The 25,319-nt window shown below is 30.3% G+C and overlaps 1 protein-coding gene and 1 long non-coding RNA gene across 2 annotated transcripts in view; one reads left to right on the forward strand and one right to left on the reverse strand.

Annotated features, from left to right (window-relative positions):
- Nucleotides 1–25,319, forward strand: part of LOC126738256 (uncharacterized) — a 97,487-nt gene that overhangs the window by 44,683 nt on the left and 27,485 nt on the right. The gene's annotated exons all lie outside the window — the stretch shown is intronic.
- LOC126738260 (uncharacterized) lies at nucleotides 20,833–23,186 on the reverse strand. Its single transcript, XR_007661272.1, has 2 exons — nucleotides 22,699–23,186; nucleotides 20,833–22,522 (listed from the first exon to the last, which is right to left on the reverse strand). It is a non-coding gene; the product is annotated as an uncharacterized LOC126738260 (long non-coding RNA).

Below are 25,319 nucleotides of genomic sequence, written 5' to 3' on the forward strand. Positions count from 1 at the left end.
TTTCGACAAAAATCAATTTTTGGTGAAAAAATTCGATACGGGGGGGTATACCCGAAAAATGAAAAATCCCAAACTTTGGAGGTCGATATCTCGGCTTCTGTGGGTCCTATCGGGAAAATTCTATCGGTTTTGTCTTAGTTTCGTCCTTCCGAATCCCAAGAGACCATCCTCAGGGTCGTAGCTTCCATATTAGCTGAGATATCGCATTTTTGGAGCCCATTTTTGGCCTCAAAAACGAGGTCGAAAAATGACTTTTTCCGAATTTTCAAAGTGCTCTCATTCTGTTAGTTTTGCTCGAATCCCATTATAACCCGGTGTTTTAATGGGATCAGAAAGCCACTGGTATAGTTAGTTTGATTTCGACAAAAATCAATTTTTGGTAAAAAAATTCGATACGGGGGGGTATACCCGAAAAATTAAAAATCCCAAACTTTGGAGGTTGATATCTCGGCTTCTATGGGGACTATCGTAAAAATTCCAATGGATTTGTCTTAGTTTTGTCCTTCCGAATCCAACGAGACCCTCCGCAAGGTCGTAGCTCTTATACTAGCTGAGATATCCCATTTTTGGAGCCCATTTTTGGCCTCAAAAACGAGGTCGAAAAATAACTTTTTCCGAATTTTCAAAGTGCTCTCATTCTGTTAGTTTTGCTCGAATCCCATAATAACCCGGTGTTTTCGTGATGTGGGTGATGAGAAAAAGCCACTGGTATAGTTAGTTTGATTTCGACAAAAATCAATTTTTGGTGAAAAAATTCGATACGGGGGGGTATACCCGAAAAATGAAAAATCCCAAACTTTGGAGGTCGATATCTCGGCTTCTATGGGGACTATCGGGAAAATTCCAATGGATTTGTCTTAGTTTTGTCCTTCCGAATCCAACGAGACTCTCCGCAAGGTCGTAACTTCTATATTAGCTGAGATATCGCATTTTTGGAGCCCATTTTTGGCCTCAAAAACGTGGTCGAAAAATGACTTTTTCCGAATTTTCAAAGTGCTCTCATTCTGTTAGTTTTGCTCGAATCCTATTATAACCCGGTGTTTTTGTGATGTGGGTAATGAGAGAAAGCCACTGGTATAGTTAGTTTGATTTCGACAAAAATCAATTTTTGGTGAAAAAATTCGATACGGGGGGGAATCTTTACTTGTTTTGCTTCTTGTCACGGAGTATCCTGATTAAATTATCGTTTTGCCATTATTATTAATATCGTAACTATATTGTACATAACACCAAGAAACCAGCTGATTTTCCTTCATTTCGGAATGACACAAACGGCACTCCGCACGACATCTCGAAGCTTAGCGAGAATCTTCCGGAACAGCGTTCTGCCGAGTATGTAAGGTGCCGCATCGCCGATAGTTGTCAGTTGTCAGTTCAGTGGAGAAAAGTTCGGAATATTGGCGCGAGATTTAAATATTTGTAAATAAATACAGTAAATTATCGTGTTGTCGCAATGTAAGTGTGTAAATAAATTAGTTGATTATTTTTGATTGTTTTAATATACAACTAAGTAACAGGTAAAAACCCTTCAAAATTATTACTACTATTATTTCATATAATTAAATTTTATATACTACGTGATTTTATTTTGTTTATGTAAATCTAAGCGGTTCGCATAATCAACAATACTTAGTAATATAATTAATAAACCAAATAAAATTTAAAAAAAAATTGTTAGCTTACATATTAAATGGATCTTATAATTTTATATTGCCCTCTAATTACTTAGGTTTATTTAGCTTCCAATAACTTCAGTATTGTTTTGGTTTGTAGGCATGCACAAAAACCATTACGGTATATTTAGCTTTTACCTTTACTTATGGCAATTTATCTTGTAAAGTTCAATTTGTTTAGTCTATAGTCTAGACAAATGCAGTAATACATCAGATCATAAATGTTTGTGTATAAGATGAAGTATCGGGGTTAATAAATTTGAAAATATTATATAAAATATATATAAATTTAAAAAAAAACAAAGTTTTTTATATTTTTTAAAAGATGTAGTAAAATAAATATAATTATAGAGTATATAAACATGTTTTAAAATAATCCAATGCTATTCAACATATTCAAAGAATATGTGCATTTCTATGTGCAGCTTTGTCAATGTTTGATTAGTTGCGACTTACATAATGATTTACAGTTTTTTAAATAAATTTTATATTAATTTTTATTGTTTGTGAATCTTAGTGCATAATTACTAAATGACTTTTCCCACTAACGATTTACTCTCATTATAGAAAAATGTCTATGACACCTCAATATATTAAGCTAGTTTAACTATAGATCAGTATTTATTTATCTGTTCAATTAAAAAGCACAATTAATCAAAAAACGTATTATGTATTTAGGCTATTAGATTCAAAGAACTTGGCACAGACCCAAATATATTTGGCTGCCAATCAATGCCTTGTACCAGGTGCTGTTATCGTCTTTATTGTATTTTATATTATATAGGGATCCATGCCAAAAGAGCATCGCTAGATAATTAACTATTTTAAGTTCAATACGAAAATATCTATATCAAAACATTAACATTTGATCTTTAGTAATAAAGCATTCTATATAGATTAGATTTGAATTAAACTCATTGTATAAATCGCATAAAGAAAAATTAACGAGAGTCGAAAATTAGTTTTATTGCAAAATTGAACCGCACCAATCATAATCTCATCAATCAAGATATAAGGGGGTCAACGGCTAACGAATAAAATGAGGAGGTTTACATAAGAGAATGGGCAAAGTATGGAGGCACATAAAAGATCTTCAGTTTGTGATCTTTAAAGCGAATAAATTATCATTAACCAGGAAATAGGGAAGATATTGTTATGTATAGGTCAATAAATAATATGTAGAAAGGATGGACACATATCATTCTTAAATGTAAATAATATTCGGCCTGAAAAACAATTTGGTGTTACTGCTAGTAATTGAGAGTGGCTCAATTGTACTACCAGAAGAAAGTACATTATTGCCTGGTTCAACCATTACTGCACCCTACGTATTTCTCGGTGATGAAGTTTTTTCCCTTACGGAATAAGAAGACCATTTCCACGAGCACAATTACAAGAAGGGGAGGAAAATGACAAGTTCAACTACAGACTTTGCCATGCTAGGATGGTAGTAGAGTCGTCCAAGTTTAAAATACTACTAAATGACGAAAACGCTGTGCATATAGTTAAAGCAATAACTTTATTGCATTATATCATTAAAGACCTTGAAGGCATATCTGAAGTGGATTTGGTCAATTATAGAAGCGTTACGATCAATAGAAAAAGTTTTATGAGACCCAGCAGAAGGCATAATGCATCATCAAGGGATGCCATATTGGGCAGAATGGAATCTGGCAGATTTTTTACATTTTGCCCCTTAAATCATGAATAGCGTTATTTTAGTTGGCCTTTCTTAACTTCTTTTATTTCTTTTACTTTCTTTATGACTATCAGCTAGTTCTACTTATAATTTTTCTTCAATTCAATTTACCTTTTTTAAAAAAAATCAATTTTTAATACTCCCTATTGAAAATAAAAACTTAATTTTAGTTGTAGCTAGAGGAAAAAATTAACTTCTATAGGGTGGTCCAGTTTAAAGTGTTTAAAGGTCATCAATTTTAATATGTGACAGAGAATTGATATTAAACGTTTTTGAGAAAAAAATTTAATAAAATTATTTATTTTTAAATTCTTTATCACGTATTAAAATTAATGACGTTTAAACTGGACCGCCCTGTATGTATACACAAGACTTTGTTTTATTATGTAAAAACAAAAAATGGATTTTTGGAGTGTGGATGGAATCTTTTTTTTTATAATATAAATCAGAACATGCGAATATACTTCAAAATACTTACTTGTTTCCTGGAGATCTGCTGCAACTCGTGACCATTCTCGATCCACCAGCAGTCTGTTATGATGGTAATGTTTATGTTTATGTTCCAAAGAACATGGGTATTTTTTACATTACTTATTAATAATTCGTAAAATGTCTCAGACATGATGAATACACAAAACCTGACCGGCAGAAACTGAGAGCGGCGACGCGGAAATATCAAATATTTTGACCGGCTGTGCTGCCTCAAAGTCGCTGGGACCGTGCGTGCCGCGCGGTACGCGCGGTACTTGCTACGTAGGACATTCCAATATGAACACATTATTTTAATATTACCGCGTCGACCGCGCCGGTCGCGCCGGCCGCGGTTTACCGCTCATCTAGGACGCCGCGTAACTAAATTTAAAACCGGCAATAATCTCATAATTCCATCAAGCTACAAAATATAAATCAAAACTGTATTTCTCATCTGGGTTCCAAATAATAGAGCAAAATAATTTAAGAAAATATTTACAATTATAACCAAAAATTATGTCAAATACCATTTTCATCCTATTGCGTCCTTATTTCAGTTTAAACTTGTTGTTAGAGCACAAGTTTACTATTTAAAGATAATAGTAGGTATTTAGATTTAAAAAATCATAAATACACACATATTATTGTATTACTGTTTTAAATATTTTTTAGGCGGTACTAAACCTATAAAGAAAACGAACCTGTTGAAAAATATAGACTGATTTAATTATTTGTTAGTATAGATGTATTAACAGAACTAAGCTAAGATTATTTGGATCTAAAAGCAACCAGAAACTATATAAACTCGTCTATACTATAAGGTGTAAACCAAGTCAAAGCTGCTGTATTATCGGTAAATGCGACACACTGCTGCAGGGGATCGCACGAAAATGACCCAAAAGGGGGTCAGATATTAACGATTCTTCTCTGAAATCTGTTAAAATTCAACAGAATTATTTAGGATATTGTGTCTTAAAAATAAATGCAAATTAATACTCCACTATACAGGGTGTCTCACGACGAATAGACGCGATCAATATTTCGGAAACTAATTATTCAAACATTTTGAAAATTTGGCAACATTGCACAGTCGATGGGGGCCACACAACTAAAATATTTTGACAGTTGTGACGTTTCCGGTTATACCGAAAGTAGGTGTCAACTTCGTTATTTTAAACGAAACACCCTGTATATCTTTACATTTTTTGCTTCCACATGAAATTCTAGGTATAATTTATGTAAACTGTCCTATACCTACGTTTAACCGTTTTTGACATATTTTTAATTTCATGCGAAAACCTATGCTTATAATAAGCCCTAACATAATTACCGATTACTCCCTTTTAGTAGCCTTTATTTATTGGTTAGTTTTGGTTTTATTTGAGACGAAGGACCACTTTAAAAGACTAATATAATAATTAATTAATAATATATATATTGTTATTATAATATAATATAATACTGTCCCTATGAAAAAAGAGACACCCTGTATATAAAAAACTTTGTACATATATAACGTCTGAAATAGATATCCTAAATCGATTATTTTATTACTTTTTACATTTACCATAAAAAGATATATACTGTAGGCTGTTATGTAAATAATGTCCCCTTGACCCAGACAAGAAAAGCCCAGGCATATAGTATAGTGGCATTTTATTAAATATAAACATATTGTCCATAAAGAGTTGATTGCCTAAAGTAGAACAATCCAATGTGTTCATTTTTATGTTGTGTCAAACTGCCTTGATTTTCTATTATTTTAAGAAGAAAGTATTTACAACCAAGCTATACAGGGTGTCCCAAAAGTCAACGATAAACCGATAAAGGGCAATAGACCAGGTAGTCAGGGATTCAAAAAAAATACTAAAAAAAATTTATCTTGAGTACTTTTAAAATTATAGGAATTCATAGAAAAACCGAAAAAAATTGACACCCCCTGTTGATCTTTTATTACTTTGGCTACAAATTTTCGAATTTCTTAACAATTTTTTTTTAATGTAACCCTAAATAACCTTTCAATAAATTACAAAACTAAATTCAAACACAACTGTTCACATTTTTAAAAAATTATCAGATTTTTGCGCAAGTTGTGTTGAAAATTGTGTCTTTTGACCATCATTTCCCAAATTTAACTAATTGTCCTGGAAAAGAAAATTACTTGACTGCTTGGCAAGTGATTTCAAAAGGCGTATCTAATCTAGATTTCAAAATGGTAAGATACTTGCTAGATTATTGCTTCAATAGGTGTATATTTTTATTTTTTTTTTAGTGCATAGTCAAATGTACGCCGCTACTCTAAGCTAAGTTAATTTTACAGTCAAACATTCAAACTCCTTACGAACATTGCCCGCACTACACTTTGGTAGTTCGAGAGTGGCTTGATGAAAATTTTCGAGAAAAGTGGATTGGCAGACGTGGTGCAATCAAAAGCCTGCGCGGTCTCCGGACCTAACCCCACTAGACTTTTTTCTTTGGGGCTACTTAAAAAGCAAAGTTTATAAAACCCCACCTGAGAGTATTGAGAATTTAAAAAATAGAATATTTCAAGAATGCAGAGAAATTAGTGGGCAGACCCTTGCCAATGTTCGTAAGGAATTTGAAAATTGAATTTTTTATTGTCTTGCTAATAACGGCGCGCATTTTAATAAAATAAATTTGTTAAACTAATTAAATTTGTTTTTCTAGCCTACCGATTTACACTTTAATTGCTTCTTGGTCAATTAATTTTTTTTTTTACATCCATTGATAGCATAATGAATGCCCTTTAAAATAATGTATCACAACATGGGGTAGCCATTTGACATACCAAAGTTTGGCGTAAATAAAATATTCATTATTTCTAGACATTTTCACTAACTATTTGCTTACACATTTACCGATTTCATTTTTTTTGGTACCGTTGAATAGAGAATTTTACGCTCCTTATTATGATGTATCATACGATGGGGGTTCCCATTTGACATATTAAAGTGAGGGTAGCTGGAGGTGAGGAGGTGATTGACAAAACTTCAGTAAATGCATAATTAGGTCCCCCTGTAATAGCTAATTTGACGTGTTTTTTTTTTTTTTTTTTTTTAAGAAAGTTATTAAGGGTGGATCGTTTTAGAATGAAAGCACTGTATAAGACTTATCAACTTATCAATGATGATTTTGTATAAAAAGAAATTTTAAAAAGCAAACAGTAAACTCAGTCGTTGTGAAAATGCGTTATGTAATAAGTCTATTATCAAGAACCGAAACGAAGGAAAACGAGAACTTTCAAATTCAGAAATTGTTATGGATAATCATAGGATTGCGTCCCTTTGTTGCAAACTAATAAAGAAGAAATTAGAAAGATAATTGGTAAATGATAACAATTATGAGAATCATACTAAAATTATTAAACACAATAATAATTGGAAATGATTCTCATTTATATATCCTTGTCTCCATTTAATAATTGGAAGAGTATTGGAACTAAGTGATGTTTTTCTGGCTTAATTTGACAAACCAATCCAGAAAAACACTATTTCAAGGCAATCCAAACACTATATAGTGTATATACTTCACTGATCCTGAAACTCAATAACTTTACTCTTAATAACTTTGTCCTCTAGATCATCTTGATGCGTGTATTTTTTTACCAAAAAAGAGATACAATAAAGCTCCCAAATAAAGTAAAGGGAAAATGTATATATACCACTTAAGTTAAATAAGCATTTATTTTCCGTTACAAAACATTAAATGATTTGTCTGTTTTTTTTCAGTAGCCACTCGGTAAACAGATCCAATTTAATCAGATGGTGTAAACATGAACCAGTTTTTTTTTATCTCATATACTATAAACCTGCCGCTATTACGTAACAGTACGTCTTTACGAATATACACAAGCATTTGTAATGTTCTTGTACGATGATTTTTTTGATGAAGGTTTTGACAGATGTGTTTTAAGTGTACAAATGTATGCTGATATATTTAATGTTGCTAAACGAAAACACTAATATAAAAAGAATATACAAGAATTATTATGTTACATATTTTCATATTTAACCCTTACAGTACCGAGATAAAAAAAAATTGAATTTAGGGTTTATATTTATTTTACGCCTATAAAGTTGCGTCAAAAGGTACGGAAAATTATTTTAAAAAATATTCGAAAGGGTTAAGGGAGGGATTTAGGGAGTACACAATTATGTGTCTAGGGAGCCAACATTAGAAAAGCACAATTGTGAAACAAAATTTATTACTTTGTATGGAATGAAATAAAACAGTTTTTATCTTTGGTTAAACAAAGAAAAACATTACATTTTAGGCAACGCATTCTGGACCGACTTTTGCACCCTTCTAACCTGCTTTCTCATCATTCTTTGACCAATGTTCAAAATCATCAAAGCGTTTGTCTGCACAGGACAAACTGGAAGGCCTTCTTCTCTGTTTTATTTCATTTCCTTCAACGCTAGTCTCTTCCTCTATATTTTTTTGGCATTCTGTTTCCTCTAATACCCGCTTCTTAGTACCGGCAATCAGATATTCCCCAAGATTAAGTCTAAATTCCAAAAGATCCATAATATCTTTGCTTCGAAGTTTTTGACTATAACAATCCCTTCGATACTCCATCTAGCTGTTTACTATTGCTAAGTCGAACAAATGTAGGATGGCTTTAAGAGTCCATTTCCGGGTTCGAAAGAAAGATCGATGGTATTCCACCATTTGGTCGCAAACATCTACACCACCCATGTTTTCGTTGTATGATTTAACAACAGCTGGGCATGCTATGCCTGAACGTTTTTTTCTGTTTTATTCCATCTTTGCACCTCAGTTTCCGGCTATCTTCCAAAAGCTGTGGATATCATTAAAACAGATTTATTATCTTTCCACTTTGTAATGCAACTTCTTCTGACTCTCCCCTATTCATTAAACTGTCTTTTTTAAAATCAAACCCTTTCACTCTGTTGGACATAATTGTAGCAGTTGCATCTATATTCAAACTCCTCAATTTGTTCATCAAAGCAATAGTTGAAAAGTATCTTTCAAAATACAGGTAACTGTTTTGAGGTAATGTTTCTGCTAGACGCAATATTATTGAGGGTCCCAAGCCTAAATCCCTATCTTTTAGTGGGGTAGTATTGCCCTGGTAGATTTCAAAATCCAATACCAGCCCGTCGGATGTCGTAAGAACGAAATTCTTCAGTCCCACTAGTCTTGGTTTATTTTTAACAAATTGTCGAACTGGACATCTTCCCAAAAAAGGAATCATTTGTTCGTCAATAGAAAAAGCTGTTTTTTCTTTTCTTTACATCTATTGCGAACCAATTCAATTACTGGCTGTATTCTCCACAATCTGTTCTTTTTTTGTTCCTCTTCTGATACACTAAGATTGTCAACGACATGTAAATTTACACGTATCATGTGAAACCTTTGTTGGGTCATGACCCCATTAATTAATGAGAACTCATATTTTCCATTCCAATACATATGTATCCTTGAAAGATGAATACATCCCATCAAAGCATTCATTCCGAAAAATTTCTTTATTTCTTGAGAGGTAAAGTTTTCTTGATTCTTGAGTTGATTTTCTTTTGCATTTTGTTGCAAGAAATACTGGGAAGTAAAATTTGCGGCTGACTGAAAAAAATCATCATCCAAATATTTAGCAAAATATTCGTTTGGACTTTTTACAATGGATGGAGTATAGTCCTCTTTTACAGGAAAATCCTTGCTTTTAAAGTTTCCATGCTTCCACTGGAGAGTCTAGAAATGTATGAGAGGTAAATCATCTTCTAAATCTGAAGAGCTATCACCTTCATTTGGTGCTACAATTGGGATCTTTTCGTGAATTTCAACCTCATCTTCTTCATCCTCGGACTCTAAATCCGACCTAACTTCGTCTAGATATTGGAACAATGCCTCCTCGTCATCCCTTAGATGGTCCAAAAAGTAAGATGATCATTAGAATTTGCGCCCACATGCCAAATACTTGAACATTACTTTTTCGAAAAATTGTGAGTAATTTAAAGGCTTTCTAACTTTTCTGTACCAACTAATAAGCCAACGAACTACTTATCTGTAAATGACATTTTTAGGGTATAAAGGATGTCAATAATCAAGCTAAAGTACGTAATATCTAATGCTGTGATTTACCTTATCAAACTAAATTATTATTCATCAATCGGCCTTTAAATAGGGATATTAGTATCTCACATACAAATTTGGAAACATTTTAGAGAAGATACTACTAGCAGTGAATATGCTATAATGTTGCCCTTCTTTAATAGCATTTTTTCAAAAAATACAGATGAACTAAAACTATGACATAATTTAAAAAAAAAAGAATTTTAAGATTTGTCATATAAAAAAACCATATCTAAATTTTATTAAAAACGAAGAATAAATTCTAAATTTATCGCCAAAATTCAAAAAAAATATACTTAAGTTAATCATCTTGCTTATCTTTGAGTTATGGTCTTTTGGAAAATTTTACTTAACCTTAAGCAGCCCTTGTATTTGTAAAGAATATTTAGTGTGTACCCAAATTTCTAGGAGAGAAACATTAGTTAAGGTACAAACATGAATTAAACGTAATTTAGTATTTAAAACTTCAAAAAAATTTTGCTTATCTGAACATGTTTCAGGCATTATATTCTCCATAAATCTTACAATTTTTATTAATTTCCTTAACGGTTTTATTATTATTACAAATTAATAACTTTTTAACTTTATTTTACATTTTTTCGTTATTTACTTCTGTTTTTATAATTTTGCTTTAACGTAATGATTTCTAAAATTATATTTGTCTTTTCCAAATTTTTATCAAATGAAACCAGCAGAAGCACTTTTTAAATCTAAGGAGCCAAACTTGATTAAAATATTTATATAGACGTATATCATAGCCATTTAAGTTATGCATTTTATTAAATTAATAATAATTAATTATTATTAAACTATTAGTTTAGCGTCATAATGCTTAATACAATGTTTAAACATATTAAAAACATACTTGTGATTGGAATACTTACACCTCCTAATAGTTTTTTTAACACTCTGGCACTGAAAAATTTAGGTTTTATTTATATGTTTTAAAGTTTTATGTTTTAAAGTTTCTAGATCTAGAGGTATTTAAGAGTTAAATACCTCTAGATCTAGAACCTACTTCTTTTCCAATGTACATAAATACAAGAAATATGAAAGTCAAGTAAACTTTGTAGGGCTACAAGTTTCATTTACGTTGAACCCTAGTTTTCTGGTGTATTAGTTTTAGCTTAAATAATTATCGCCTTTACAGTTTCGCAATTTTATAATTAGTTTTTCTTTAATTAAATTTTCAAGGTTTGTTGAAGTTTTTAGAAAGTTAACAAAGGTCCTTGTAATGACAGACGTTCGATCGCTCGTCATAAAAAAGGAAATAAGGGCGACAAAGACAACAATAAAAGCGTACGCGAGTACGATCAATTGCTGGACAAGGAATCGTGATGTAACCTTAATATAAGTATAAAAATTCAGCCGATTACTTATTTATATGATTACAGTTTAGTCACAGTTTATTTGAAAATAGATGTCAAGTTTTATGTTTACATTTTTATAGAAAGAATCTTTACTAAACCTCTTAAATAAAGCTGATAAATAATCACCTTTTAAGAAACCTTTTAAATTAAAAATCTTTATGATCTTGGCTCCGTTCGTAGCGTAAAGTAAGCGGTATTATGTTGCAACCACTGGTATAATAATACCATATAAGAGGGTTATTCGTGATAGATTTATATGGGATTCATGAAATATAAAACTTAAAAGTAAATACGTCGGATAATGCTAAAGGTTACGTTACTTATTGCACGGATTCCAATATACCACATTAATCTAGTACTTAAGTCTTTTAGATCGATGGTTGAGTTAGACTTTTAAAAAATATAAGGTAAAGAAGTATACAATATTTAATTATAATGTAACTGTACCATCATCAAGCAATAAATAAATAATCAGGTGTTATATAAATAAAATTCATAACGGTACAAAAAATAATTGTACATAAAATTTCACTCATTTTTTAATCCTAGGCACACAAACTCATTGTATGCCTAGGATTAAAAAAGGAAATAAGATGTTAAGGTGAAAGTATACAAACACCTTAATCTAGTATATACTTAATATGCAGCAGAGCGATCTCCGAAAAACCATATTCATTTAATGTCGTAGTTTTTAATTGTGTGTTACCTGGTTAATTTGTTTATATGTGGACATAATTATAAATATTTCATCCATATGGCATTCTTCATTTAAATAAGAAGTATCTTATATCCTAAAATCGGATATAAATTTTATGAATTTAATAAATATAATAGAATATTAAATTAAATATATTTGTTTAAGATAATTTGTAGATTTTATTATGTCATGTTTTTTGATATGCATTATTGATGATAACCTATTCTTCTGTATCTTAATTATCTTTATTTCTTAATTTCATTTTATATATTTCCCATCATTATTTATCTAGCTCGTTGTTGTAAGCAGAGACTTAATGCTATTAGTGAATTAATAAAATCTACACAATTATTTCTAGATTTATAAATTAATACGAAAATGATAGCCAAGCTAAGACCAATTATAAATTTAGTTTTAATTGATCTTAGCTTGATTTGAGGATTCCCCGTCTATTACTCCACTATTACTGAGTTCTGAATTTTAATTTAGATTCGAAAGTTATTTGAATCCTAAGTAAATTAGACTTTGACCTAAAAATTGAACGCACCCTGCATGATTAAGTTCTTCTAATATATATAAAAAAAAGAATATGCAATGGTGATTATCAACAATAAATAACAAATTGTCCACGTTTAATAATGATAAATTTATTATTTATCGTTATGAAACATAATCATTGTGAAACATAATCATGGCTTTCTTTGAATAACTTAACATTATAAATTAATTATTTTCAGAACTTGAACATAAATTGTCAAATATTAAAAAAAAGGAAATTATCTAGTTATATAAATTATAAATTTAGTTATATGTATGAGGTATACAAGGTGCCTCCGATTAAGTCGGCACTATTGGTATCTTTGTTAATATTTAAGATACAGGGTCGGTTAAATTAGCAAACTAGTAGGATTTTTTCTGTTGATTAAAATGGTAAAAACAGAAAAAAATTGAATATAGCGTTTTCGAGAAAATGTACTTTTGTTAAATGGAATCCCCTGTATATTTTTACATAAATCAAAAGATAATAATTTTCTTAATAAAAAAGTTTATTTATACTAATAGCCTAAACCTAAAAATAACAAAGTTATAGCGATATTAATAATTTTGTCAAATTTAGGCAAGTTGGCTTTGAAATAAATAACATCAAGTAAAACTACTAATTTACAATAAATGAGCAAAAACATCGCCATCTTGTTCAATACATTTCTGAGCACACTTAAGCACACGTCTTGTAGCTTCATTTTTTTTTATACACTTCATTTTTTATGTAACCCCAAAAATAAAAATCTAGAGGGGTTAGGTCTGGTGAACTACGTGGCCAATGAATCGGGCCACGTGTCGCAATCCATTTACCGTCAAACAGTCTATTAAGTAATATTCTTACATCATTTAGTTGATGGGGAGGTGCTCCATCCTGTTGAAAATAGATTTGTTGCCGTCTCTCCAAGTTAACATTATCCAAATAATCTTCCAGCGCTCCAGATAATATGAGATCAACATATCTCCTTCCAGTCAAAGTGCCATCATAAAACATAGGTTCTATTACTTGGCCTTCTATTAAGCCGCACCAAACGTTTATACTAAATTGATTTTGAGGATTTCTGGGATCAATAAGGAAAAGATTTTCTTGGGACCAGTAGTGTACATTTTTACGGTTAAACATATATGCCAGGGCAGTTAGCTCAAAAAATGGCCTCTAGGAGAAGTTTTTGCAATCAAGCTGAATTTTTCACAGATGGTAGTACCCATCAATAGTACTTTGTAAAAAAAAGTTACACCTTCTAGGAGGCTTGCTTTTTCCGCCATGTTGAATTAAAGATGGCGGATGGTACTATTTTTTAAAATATCGTAACTTTTTTATTTATTAACCGATTTGTGTCAAGTAAAAAACATTATATTTGCTTCTCACTAAAGAATGAAATAAAAATATAAAACTATTTTGACAGGTTATATTTCTGTCAAAAAAAAAATACACTTTTCTTTTATCATCTTATTTTACTGGCTCAAAATTTTTCTCCAAAAATTGAGGTGGCAAAAAACTACAGCAAAATACAAAGTAAAAAAACCAGTTGACGTAAATCCCCAACAGTTCTTTGATAGAGTATTGCTCACTATGAGAAACGAAAATGATTTAAAGACGTTTTTCGAACATGAACTAAGTACCTATCCTCCGTATTTCTTTAGCCAAGGGAAACTCCGCAAAGGGAATAAGTCTGTTCTGATTTCCCATCTTTGTAAAGATAATTTTGAATTTGAGAAACCCGACACACTAAAAAATCCACTTTCAGTCATTGATGGTGGTTGCTTACTATATAAAATTATCTGGCCCAAATTAGTAACATTTGGCGATATATTTAAAATCAATTGCCATTATGTTATTGAAAATGTTGGTTTTGACTCTTGGGTAGTTTTTGATGGTTATAGTGAAAAGTCCACCAAGGACGAGGAACATCGTAGACTTCAATCAAAAATTGTTGAGTTTCAGGAAAACACATCGCAGTTCTTCTCGCAAGTAGACTTCCTATTAAATTCTTTAAACAAAGAAAGGTTTATTTCTTGCCTAGCCGAGAAGTTGAAAGAAAAGGGTATAAAAGTCACACATACGAAATCTGATTGTGACAGAGTTGTTGCCTTAACCGCAATAATAGAATGTCAATCGCAAGATGTAGTAGTCTTTGGTAATGATACAGATCTAATTGTAAATTTAATTTCCTTAGCAAATAAGTCTAACCACCAGCTATATGTTTGAGCACCCAGCACGAGTAAAGCTCTTGATAAATTTCTAAATATTTTTAAAATTCAAACTTTGCTCTCAGAACAGATCCGTGAAAATCTTTTATTCATTCATGCATTTACAGGATGTGATACTACCTCGTATCCATATAAAATGGGCAAAAAAAGAATATTTGACGTATTAAAAAATAATCCTGAAATGTATGATTTTATCAAAAGTTTTAATGCCCCTTATATGAATAAGGCTGTCCTAAGTGAAGTTAGACAAAAACTTATATTAAAATTTTTTCCCGTCCAAAACTGTGAAAATCTTAATCAGTCAAGACTTCATTGCTATAAACAAATCACCTCTACACAAGGTTTAGGATCTAATTTTGATTTGGCAAATCTTCCTCCCACAGAAGATTCCTGTAAGCAACATGTATTTAGAGTGTATTTACAGTTACAAAGCTGGAGAGGAAACGAGTTGGACGCACTTAAGTGGGGGTGGTTTTCCAATGGCAATGAGCTTTTTCCAGTAACATACACAAAACAACCGAACACCTAATGGCTACTTTATTTAGCAAATGCAAAGATCTATGCACAGCAAACTGTATTTGTGCTTCGAATAATCGAAAATGCGGCATTTTATGTTAAAAAATGCAATTTAGCTTAATGAATGCACCCAGAATTGATTTGGATGAAGTGGAAATAGATGATGAAGTTTAAGTAAAATGTAAGCAATTGAGTCGTTATAACTTTTAACGATAAATAGTTATATATTATTGTTAGCTGAAAGCTATTAAAAGCTTCGTTTGTAATTTTTTGGCACAAAAAAGAATATCTACCAATATTTAATGTTCCTTATTATTAAGAATAACAATGTTTTTTTTATTTTTTTTAATGTTTATATTTCTTTTATAAGTTAAAACAAAAACTGTTTTTGTTATAAATATATTTTTGTTAAACAAAAACGCATAAAAGACTCCACATATTTTAACTTTTTTTGGTAAAGAGTACGGTTGGCTAAAAGTTGAAGAAAAGCTTTTCGATTTTTTTATTTCCTTATTTTAGCAGAAATATGACCTGTCAAAGTAGTTTTATATTTTTGTCTTATTCTCTAGTTAAAAATAAAGATAATGTTTTTTACTTGACGAAAATCTGGTAATAAATAAATAAGTTGAGTTTTCCATATTAGCTTCAAAATATGGCAAAATAGAAATTTCAACATCCTCGCTTACTATAAATTGGTTCCTTCTTCTAGTTCTTTTAAACACGTTTTCGTTACTTCTAAATTTTCTGTAGAGAATTAAAAAGTATCTACGATTTGGCAAGTTACGAGTCTGGAATCTCTGATGGTACTCTTCTAGCGCTCTGTCACTATTTTTTCGACATACAAGGTAACATTCTAACATATCACATTTTTCAATATGCGTAAAAGGCATTTTATTCATTTAAATTTTACAAAAATCACAAACTTTGCTAACATGTAACTAAGTACATGGCATGTAAGGTCAACTTGCCTAAATTTGACAAAATTATTAATATCGCTACTTTGTTATTTTTAGGTTAAGGCTTTTAGTGTAAATAAACTTTTTTATTAAGAAAATCATTGTCTTTTGATATGTGTAAAAATATGCAGGGGATTCCATTTAACAAAAGTACATTTTTCACATTTTTTCAAAAACGCGATGTTCAATTTTTTTTTCTGTTTTCACCATTTTAATCAACAGAAAAAATCCTACTAGTTTGCTAATTTAACCGACCCTGTATCTTAAATATTAACAAAGATACCAATAGTGCCGACTTAATCGGAGACACCCTGTATATAAATTGATAAATGTACTTAAAATCCTTAGTATCATACAATTAGAAAAATAACAGACTTATATACATATATTAAATTAAATAATATGTTAAATCATATTTTTGTTTAACTTTTTCTTAATCACCTTTTATTACAATTCATTAAATATTCTAAAAATACTAAGGTCAGAAAACCTTTGGATAAGAAAAAGTTATAATTGTTTAACGCATAAGTTAAAATATTTTAAAACAAAGGTATAGGATATTATATAATATAAAACATGTATATATATTCGTAAAGAATCCATAATTGGCATTAAACATTTTTGATATTTTCCCACTTAAAGTTTTCCTATATTTTATATATTATTCAGTTTCCCAAGAACGACCATATACATTTAAAAACAAAGTGACAAGTGTTTATTTACATTTTTATTAATATATATTTTTATAAATAAACTAAATCTATTTATTTATAAGCCACTTACAAAACAATAACAGCACATTCCTTTAACTTTACATTATCTATTTACAAACATCTCACCCAACAAAATCCGACTATAAATACATAATATATCAGATGAACTATTTAACTACCGCAACATGATACTAGAATAATCCCATAAGGAATGCGCAAATGACATTAAAATTATAGTGCATTTATATGGCTTCATAGCGCACACTAAAAAGACGGTTCGTATTTACTTAACCTATTTTTAAGTATTATACATAAATATTACGTCTTAAAAAAATTATGTTCTTAAACGATTGTTTAGTGTTACATCAAGTGAGTTTTCGTGGCATTGTTAAACAAATGTGACCTTGCCATACACTTTAATTCATATTCTTATATAGTTCGAGACCACAATAGGTTCTAACAATTATGTAGACGTGGCTTAATTGGTAGCTGGTTGGTAAATAACAACAGGATGCGTCACTTAAAACACCTTTAAATCTTTATTGGCTTGTTGAAATCAATATACTTTTCTGTGTACATTTTTATCATCATATTAGAACCAATTTTTTTAATTAGTTTGCTTGGTTATACAGGTAAATCAAGGTGGGTTTAAGACCTATTGCTTAATTCGATTTTAGTGTAGTTACTTCTAGGTACTCAAAATATCTTCGTTGTTGATACTGAATATTGAAACAAATTAAAAATGAGGCTGCCTTAAATTGCACACATTGAATTGTTTAACTATTTATTTTGAAATTTCGGTACTCTAATTTTTCATAATTATTACTCTGCTAGACAATAAACCTCAGTGGAATTACTGAAATCACCATTTTGATAAAATAAAAATTAATTTATACAAGTGCATTATGATAAAAATTATAGGCGTGAAAAATTGGACACTTATAATTCATTACGAAATATTAATAAGTTAATTAAATGAATTAGCTTACTAAAATAATTAGTCTATTTAGTACTTATATAAATATTCGAAAAGCAAATACAAACTTGACTTGATTTATGTTGACTTCATCATTTCAGACAACGTTTAATGCAGTGACTATAATTGAAGACACAAGTGGATAAAGGTGTCATATATCAAAATTGTTATTCCGAGATAAATGAATTTAAAGTTTTTTAATTGGAATTTTTTTATGCTTTTTATATTTTTAAATTTAACAAATGGGATATTTTGTATATTATTTCACTTTTTAATAGAAGGATTAATATTTTAAAAAATATATATACTTTTGGAAAAAACGCACTTTGAATGAACATAACACCTTTATCCATTATAAATTTAATTAAAAGAATTAAAGCAACATATGGAAAAAAAAACTATTTGCACAAAATAATTTATTTATTAAACTTATGACACAAAATAAACAGCTTTACTTAACCTACTAAAGTATTACTTAGTTTTTCTCTTTTTCTTGACATTTTTTTGACTATCTTCCAAAATGTTTTCGTAAAACCACTTATATTTGAAGACACAAGTGGATAAAGGTGTCATGTTACCTTAGCACGTTTATCCAATAAAAAACTCCTGATAGTGTGGTACATGACACCTTTAACCTCTGGGAATCTCGTTTATTTTTAATATTAGAAGAAAAGAACTCATAAATATAAAAGATATGACATCTTTTAAGAATATTTATCAAGAAAAACGATATTTTTAAAAAATGTGACATGACACCTTTATCCACTTGTGTTTTCAATTATTAAATGACGAGACAGTTTTACCATCAACCAAAACTCTTTATTTTACTCTCTCTCTATATTTATTGAGTGTAACACTAAAGGTTCAAACAATAGGACCCAGTGACTAATTCTAGTCTTTCTCTGAAAACTCCCAAACTTTGAAAGTCGATATTTCGTCTTTTATAATCACTTTTGGAAAAATTCAAACGGTTTTTTTTAGATTTAGTCATTTTTTCAATTCAATCATTTTTTAGTCATTTTGAATCTAACAGGGCTATCTGTAAAGTTGAATATTTTATTATCCTATGCATATTTGCAACCTACATTTAAAAAAGCAGTGATAAAAGTATAGATGCCTGGGGTATTCCATAATTAATGAGCGTAAAAGTCGATAATGTATCAATAGATTGTTGTTGCACTTATATGTGTCTAGAAATCTAATAAAGTCATCAAGTACAATCATTTTCCCCTTCATTGATTCTTATATCATTTAGAATTTTTGTTAAGGCTGTAGAGGTTTTAACATTCTTTTCTAAAACCAGATTGAGAGGTGGAAATTACATTGATTCAGCAAATTTATATATTTGATTACAGGTATGTTTTCCAAAAGCCTTGGATAATGCCGGCAAAACACTTATGGGTCTAAGATCCCCTCGGAGAAAAGTATTTAAGTACGTCCAGGCAGTTGAAGTTATCCCTAGAAGATGCCCATTATAGTTGCCCATTTTTCTAAAAAAAATTGTCGTTTGCGAAATTATCCTTTTTTTCCAGGCAGTTTAAAAGCAAAAATCCAGCCTGGAAAATCCAATTATAGCCCAATGAGTTTTAAGGCATATTCTAATTGTGAACATTTTTCAAATAACATTTATTATCCCAGTCTCAGTTTTATGCCAGGTAATATGCAAATCTTAATAATACTGAAAATAAACATGGAAATCATCGATAATACTAGTAAGGATTATTTATAAAGTTATATAAGGATAACTGCAGTGTTCAAATAATTTTATACAAGAAAAGTTACTTGCAATTTTGTAGCTGTATGTTAAATAAATAAATATTTTGACACTAAGGGTTCACAACCGGATAGTGTGATTCGATATGATAGATAATGGGATAATATTTTAAAATTCAAGCAGTCTATGTCGAAATATATTTGTTTTACAAATATATAATAAAACTGCATTAAAATGCTTCAACCCCAGATTACCTCAACGTTTTTTATCAAGTCAATTTGTATTTGTCATTACATTAATCTCCGACGAAAATGCATTAAAAAAACTACATAAAAAAGAGCATTTGGGCCAAGAAAATTATATATAAAAGTATATCCCAATAATTAAGAATTCAATAAAAAAATATAAAAGAAAACGCTCAGACAAGTCAATCAGACCCATTTAAGTTATGCATAAAAATAGGCAATTTTTCTAAGTGCATAATTGAAGACATAGATTTTTAAATTATATTATGAAATTAGATACAAGTTCTTCATTTAAGAATACAGTGCAAAAGAAAGGTTGAAAAATAGAAAACACTTCAAGAGACAAGTACAAATACACGTTTTTTGGTTTCTATATAATACTAATAATTAACTCAATAAAAGATTCTCTTATCCTAAGTATATCTCTGATATGATCTATGTATGCATTATAAAAATAATAAATTTCTAATTTTGTATTACTTACAATCATATATATTACTTCACTTAACACAGTGCAAGAGACATTAAAAATAAACATTTAAAGATGTAGTACAAATATATACAAAGCGTTAATCAATTTAAAAAACTACGTAAGAAAGAGCATTTAAGCCAAAAAAATCATATATAAAAGTATACCCTAATTTTTATTATTAGGAATTCAATAAAAAAACCCTTAGTCAATCAGACGCATTTAAGTTATGCATAAAAATAGGCAATTTTTCTAAGTGCATAATTAACACGAGTGCCACATGTATCCAACATGGATGCATATATCATGATGATTGAGTGGCCACATGTATCCACAATGAATACAAACTGGTTTTTGTATTGTTATGGGAGCTTTTATATGGTGGCCTGGGGTACCCAAAAACGGTTTGGCCTATTTTTGCTCTTTGTTCTGCAGAGGAATTTTGAAATAAATGCATACAAAAATAAATACATAGAAAAATGTGGTTTATTCACATAAATTTAATAAATATGAATTAAACTAAAACATGAAATTAAACGTAATAAAACAAAACAAGTTAACACAGAAAATGTGGCTTATTCACTTAAGGCAAGTGTGAGTTTCAAAAAAAACAAGATAAACAATAAAATTTCTTACAAACTTGACACCTAAATTTACTTTGAGTCGCTTGTTTAGCCGCTAATTTACTCCCAACCTTTTCAGATTTTTTTTTGTAACAGTGGACACATCGACCTCTTTTTCGTTCAGCACCATGACTTTCTACCAAAATATGTTTCACCTGATTATTTTCGTTGGCAACTTCTTGGTGCAAAATGTAGGCATTTACGACTGCAGTTCCCGCTAGTAACTCTATAGCTAATTTTCTGTACCACTTTACTCCTCGCCTCAATGATGTTCCATATGACTTCATCTGGTCAGATAGGTCAATAAACGCCTTACATTTATTATAGTCGGCTATAATTTCAGGTTTTTGAACTTCGCCACATTTTTGTCTAACAGTTACTTGTTTGTCTATATATTTAATACTCAGAACCAAGACGTCACGTTTATCTTTCCATTTCAGAACTACTACACCAGTGTCACTTTCGGCTGCAACAACTTCGTTCTTTGGAAGTTTTTTACTGAGTTTTCGGTTTGCACGCAGCGTTCCAACTAAGTGAGTTTTTCGTTTTGTCAGACAATAAACTAACCCGACACCGGTGTAGTAACTGTCTGTATATAGAGTTCGTCCTTTATCAAGTAAGTTATTCATAAGAGACATTATAACTGCAGTAGACACAGGCATACCCTTTTTTTTTCAGCACCACAATATACACTGAGGTTATAGGTATATCCCTTGGAGACACACAATTTTCTTGTTTTTTATGTACTGTCGGAATGAGAGACGTCCTCTAAAGGGGACGAGAGCCTCGTTAATACATACCTCATTATCAGGTATAATAGGTGCTTGAAAACTGGTTATGGGTTTTTTGAGAAGTGGGTCTATTTTATGAAGACGATTTTGAACAACACCTTCATTATCGTTAAAATGAGGCATTTTTAGCAGCAGCTGGAATCTGTTTCTGCTACTTTATTGAAGTACAAAAAAGATGTCTGCCAATATGCTTGGATACTTGGCAGCTGAAATAGTCCCATCCACATAATTATACCAATGAACCTTTCAATTTCTTCCGAATTGGTGTCCGCCCATTTCTGTATTCTGGACTTTCGTTTAATATTTTTGTTTTTAGATTGTGCTGCATAAGGATTTGTTTCAATGACTATATGATTTATAACTTAGGCAGGTACCATAAGTTTATCAAAATTATATGGATTTTTATCAAAAAACTGGTCATGAAATTCCAGTTTTACGCGAGGATCATTCTCCATAAACGAAATTTTTTTCAAATTCATACCTGTAACTGGATTCCAGGCTGGTTGGTTATCAGAAGCTTTAATATCTTCATCGTCTTCTGAATATGACGTGGTGTGTAATCGAAAGTTTCTTATCACATCCTCTATCGTTTGTAAAATCTGGCTGGTAGCATTATCATGCGTGGGAAAATTGGAGGTTGCTTCGTCATCTGAAGACATCAAGGTACGTGTACGATCTGGACTGGATTGCTGAGTTTCCAAACCCACATTAGTGGCTACACCTTTGCTTGTACTGGGTTGAGGACTATGTAAAGACAAAAAGTCCTTATTACAAATTACAAAGTGTAACATAGAAAGAATTTTTAGTTGAATAAAATTTAATGTTATTGCGATTTTGTTTTATTGAACCCCTATCAAACAACTTCCTCTATATTACAATTATAAATAAGAATTAATTAATTAAAGCGATATAACACTTACCATAAATTGGTTGTTGAGGGATTGCATTTTTTTACGTCGCTTAGGTGTAATAGATAAAGTAGATGAGTCACTGCTTAAGTTTCCGCTTTCGGGTTGATACTCGTCTGACAAATAAACGTCACCGAATACAGAATCTTCATGTTCAGAGAGAATTTCCTGCATCATTTTCTCTAATTTAGCTTGTTCTTCTTCGTACGTTATTTTGAAAAATAACACACAGCAAACCACTATCGGCGATGATAATAAAACTACTGCAATTAAAGTACTAAAGTAATCATGCGCACGTGTTAAGAGCAACGAATGTTTACAGTTTCCAAGAACTGACAGACGACAGGCACAACAAACAACGGTTGGCAAGTAAAATAACTAAAGGCGCGCAACCGCGATGCGTCCGGCTTCATATTCAAGCAGTGTTGTCAAATATATCTCCCATGTATCTGGGTTGGATACATGCGGTTTCAATAACCAAAACTAATATAATGGCCACGTGTATTCAATGTAGATATATTTTCAAATCCACGTTTTGAGTGTATCTATTTTTTTTTCTAAATTTTTTCTTCATTTTATGTGTAAATATGCATTTTTTAAACAAATTAACATAAAAAAATTTTTTGGCCAGAAGACCCACATTTTTTGGTACCATTGTGGCACTCAACGTGTTAAAGACATACATTTTTTATACTCATATTTATCGTAAAATTTGATACTAGTTTTTCATGTAAGAATGCAGTGCAAAGCAAATGTTAAAAAATAAAGAACATTTTAAGACTTTAGTATAAATACAAGTTTTCTGGTTTCTATATAAGAGGTTTTGACATTGTTAGTCTTACACTTGATATACAAATTTTACCGCCATAACCATGCATTTTCGTAATTTAGCTAGTTCCTCGATAATATGAACACCGTTTCGAAATTATTATTTATGTAATAGTGTTAAATATACCGCACTTTCATATTGTTTCCTATTCTGTGCTTCTTTATTACAGTGCGTGATCAACTAAGTCAAAATACGAATCATAATAATAAGACTCACACTACACTATATAATTTTTATTTTGTTAATGGTCGTAATAGTAATAAAAGTTGCATGATTATGTTGAAACATACTGCGAGATGGACGGATTCCGGTAAAACGATGATTAATTAAATTACTGGAGCAATAAAAAATAATAAGGTGTATTATTCGTTTACTATAGCTTTTTATTTGTTTAAAGTTTCTAGTAATTAATAATTTATTATTATAAGAAAGAAAAGTATAATAATAATAAATTCTAAATCTTTTAACTTTTTGCAAACTTTGAAGGGTTACAGTATTTAGCTGTTAGAAATAATGCAAAGTAAAGATGATATAAAAAATTATAAAAAGATTTGTAAGTAAACCTTGTACTCTTGATTTAAATTGCACTTCAGGTCTTGAGACACAAATCTTGGAACTTGCACTGTTAAATTGTACTGCAGCTTCTAACTTCATATTCCAACTTAACAAAAAACTTAAAAAAAGTCATGGGCTCGTAAATACTATTTCACACAAATATAAGTGTAATCTTTTCCATTTTCATCAGTTTTAGATTTAATTATTAAAATTTTGCGCACGTTAATTAAAACTAAATTCACATCACAATTTTTTTATTACCTGTTTAAAAATACAAATGTTAAATTATTATTTGTGACAGAATAAAAATGCCGTATTCCCGTACATACCATATAAAGTATCGTATTGGCGGATTCTCCGTAAAGTTTTTTCTGTGTTTCACACGGTGGCTTGCGGTCCATGTTTCTTAAAAGGAAGTGGCTTTGATTCATTATTCAACAAACCAGTCGTCAATTTTATAGGAGAATAAACCGAACAGCTACGATTGTCGGGATAATTTTATTATTGCGCGAGTTAATTATAAAAATACGAATATTAAAGGGGATAATTTATTGGACTCCTATTTGAAAGTAAAAGTAAAGGTATCCTCCAGACCAGAGGCTGGGCAATACTAGTTTTATGTTGTCGACAATATCGTGAAATATCATCCGGATCACCTGACATTAAAGCCGATAGTTACCAATGGCAATATCAGAGTGGTATCTTTACGTGAACGGTGCATTTACAAACGTGACTAATGATTTTGAAATTGCTCCATAAATAAAACCACTCTTTGCACTAACAGATGTAATAAGAAAATAATATTTTGAAATTGCATTAATATTAATATTATGTTTAAAAACGAAAGTGTATATTGTATTCATAAATGAAAACCTAAAATGAATATGCATGCTTATTTTTGAACTGTATGTATCAATATAAAAAATATATGTCTTTAATTATGCACATAAAATTGCCTATTTTTATGCATAACTTAAATGGGTCTGATTGACTAAGGGTTTTTTTAATTGAATTCTTAATTTAAAAAATTGGGGTATACTTTTATATATAACTTTTTTGGGTTAAATGCTCTTTCTTGTGTAGTTTTCTAAATTGATATCTAAATTAGTTTTTCTAAATAATTCTTAAAATGTTGTACTTAAATAAAGAAGTAATATATAATTGTTAGTAATGCAAAATTAGAAATTTATTATTTTTATTATGCATACATAGATCATATCAGGGAGAAGCTTACGATAAGAGAATTTTT

Source organism: Anthonomus grandis, chromosome 7 (assembly GCF_022605725.1).
Source record: "Anthonomus grandis grandis chromosome 7, icAntGran1.3, whole genome shotgun sequence".
In the NCBI taxonomy this organism is placed as follows: domain Eukaryota; kingdom Metazoa; phylum Arthropoda; class Insecta; order Coleoptera; family Curculionidae; genus Anthonomus; species Anthonomus grandis.